The following is a 1,933-nucleotide window of genomic DNA, read 5'->3' on the forward strand; positions in this document are numbered from 1 at the left end:
ACCAATTTGAATTCTGTTGCCTGCAATACCTGCAAGCTAGCCTGCAAGAGAGAGGTGCACTTGAAATGTGCCAAAATTGAAATGTGCGCAACTCTTGGTACACTTGCCCCAACTGTGACTCCGATGATTCATTGTGAAACCGATTTTTTAACTGATTTTTTTTTATTCATGTTTACAGTTCAATTTTTACCGAATTTCGAAGTTATTTTCATGGCAAAATAAAATAAAATGAATGAATTTTGAATAAAAGTTACTCACATTGCGTCTTTACTTGACCCTCGGAACATGTTTATTGATTGTTTCATAGGTGGTCATATTGGGCCCCCTTTTGAAAATTCGCAATTTTTCGAATTTTTTTAAACCAGTCAAAATTTTGTCAACCGTTGAAAACCGTTGAACATGGTTTCTTTGGTCAAAAGTGACCTTTTTCAGTGCTCTTTCATTTGGTATATATATGTCAAAAAAATATTTTGTCGTTTCGGTTCTAGAAATTTTGCTAAGATGTATGGTCATATTGGGCCCATCCCCCCTAATTTATAAATTTTTTAATGAAAAATGTTAGAAAAATATTTTATGACATGTTTTTTTTCAACGATTCAATAATTATGCATGTGTATGCATTTTTAATGAAGAGCTTATATATTGTCAAGCCAAAAATGTATTATTGTGAAATGACAGAGTGACATTTACATCAGCGCCGTATATCGAGTTAATTTCGCTTGGCAAAGGAGGAAATATTTTGACAGATAGTTCTCGATCCTTTGGATTATCAATGTTAGTGTTCGTAGAGCGGCTGCCCGTATTTCCACTAGTTTGGTTTCTCGCATTTCCAATATTTCAACTAATTCTTCTAAGAATCCTGGATATAACAGACCCGAGCTGTTGCAGTTAACCATAGCTTACTTTAATTGATTGAAGATACCTAAGTTTAACTAAGGTTGCTTGTTTTTACAGTCAATAGTCAGTCAGTTTGTCCCAAAATAGTCAGTCACTTTTTTTGTACACGGGGAGTGTTTATATTATCTTGCAATGAATTGGAATAAACAAGCACGGACAAAGCTTGCAGACGAGCCAAAACAAATTGCAATCGGGTCTCATAATCGGGAAATGCCAACGAAAGTCGTACGCGCGTGAAAATCAACATCTAATCAGTAGTCAAATACATGAAGATAAACATTAAAATCATATTTCAACAAAATGTTTTATTGCAGTTGAGAATCTTACCTTTTGGTCGTCGTCTAATGAAATTGGCATTCTACAGCACATCAAATAAACAATTTCACTGGGATTTGTAATGCCAATAAAATCGCTAAACTCGTCCTGTTCGATCGATTTAAGCTTACCATCACTATCATAGTATTCGTAATAAAATTTTGGGGATGAATCGGTAATTTTCATTGAACGATGGCAACATTCGGCCACGCTCTTTTCCACCTGTGCATGCATACAATAAAAATAATGAAAAAATTGTATTTAATTTCCTCTCAATTTAAATAAAAACAATTGTTTATGCTCACCTCTGCTATGTACTAGGGGATCGGATCTCAATAATATACGTGCGATTTCTACTCATTATTTTAAATTCACCGCGAATGTGCGAATTGTTTCCGAATTGTTTACGAATTCACGGCGAATTAGTTATATAGGCAGCAACTTTGCATGCATGTGTATACGAATTACGAATAATATTGTGACTAACGTTGTGACATTTTATAAAACTGTGTTACCATCATTGAAAACTATACTGACTTTGATGTGTGACAGATAGTTTATTTGTTTAAATGCTACTTGACCGTGAAATTTGTTTTTTTTTTTACTTTATGAAAATGGTAAGTGTTATTTTTTTAAATTATATACTGATTATATTATTTATGAAAAATATAAATAATGAACCTTTACGTTTATTGCAAAATTAGGAAATATTTACCAAGCT

At 33.0% G+C, this 1,933-nt stretch overlaps 1 long non-coding RNA gene across 1 annotated transcript; it reads right to left on the bottom strand.

Annotated features, from left to right (window-relative positions):
* Positions 1-700: 700 nt before the first annotated feature.
* Positions 701-1,615, bottom strand: LOC116351030. The gene is made up of 3 exons (XR_004202078.1): positions 1,518-1,615; positions 1,225-1,434; positions 701-1,144 (listed from the first exon to the last, which is right to left on the bottom strand). It is a non-coding gene; the product is annotated as an uncharacterized LOC116351030 (long non-coding RNA).
* Between the last annotated feature and the right edge of the window lie 318 nt (positions 1,616-1,933).

The sequence above is a fragment of the Contarinia nasturtii genome, unplaced genomic scaffold, assembly GCF_009176525.2.
Source record: "Contarinia nasturtii isolate CC-2019 unplaced genomic scaffold, AAFC_CNas_1.1 Cnas_scaffold_4495, whole genome shotgun sequence".
Lineage (NCBI taxonomy): Eukaryota > Metazoa > Arthropoda > Insecta > Diptera > Cecidomyiidae > Contarinia > Contarinia nasturtii.